At 71.9% G+C, this 508-nt stretch overlaps 1 protein-coding gene across 1 annotated transcript in view; it reads right to left on the bottom strand.

Moving 5' to 3' along the window:
- Matn1 (matrilin 1, cartilage matrix protein) overlaps positions 1-508 on the bottom strand; it is a 7,938-nt gene that overhangs the window by 4,545 nt on the left and 2,885 nt on the right. The window lies entirely within an intron of this gene.

Genomic DNA, 508 nt, shown 5'->3' with positions numbered 1-508 from the left:
GCCACGCCCTCACACCCCTGGGGCCACGCCCTCCACACTCCAGGCCACGCCTGCTAAGCCCCCAGACCACGCCCTTCGCTGCCTCACCACGCCCCTACGCCTCTGGGGCCATGCCCTCACACCCCTGGGGCCACACCCTCCACACTCCAGGCCATGCCTGCCAAGCCCCAGGGCCACGCCCTTCGCTGCCTCACCACGCCCCCACGCCTCTGGGGCCACGCCCTCACACCCCTGGGGCCACGCCCTCCACATTGCCAGGCCCTCCAGGAGCCCTGGAGCCCTGAGAAGCAGAGTGACCTGTCCAGGGACACACAGCTGGTCTGGTTGGGGCACTTGGATCTTTCCCCTGCCAGAGCTCGGCCCCGGGGAACGGAACCGGCTAGATGAGAGGTTTCCTCATCTCCGCTCTCGGGGCGGGGACGGCTCCTGGGGGCCCAGCTCTGCAGACAGGGCCATGCCGCCGCCCCCCTGGGAGCCGGGCCGGAGCGAGGAGGGCCGGGCCGGCCAG

The sequence above is a fragment of the Dipodomys ordii genome, unplaced genomic scaffold (assembly GCF_000151885.1).
Source record: "Dipodomys ordii isolate 6190 unplaced genomic scaffold, Dord_2.0 Scaffold6, whole genome shotgun sequence".
Lineage (NCBI taxonomy): Eukaryota > Metazoa > Chordata > Mammalia > Rodentia > Heteromyidae > Dipodomys > Dipodomys ordii.
This window is presented reverse-complemented; position numbering and strand designations above follow the sequence as displayed.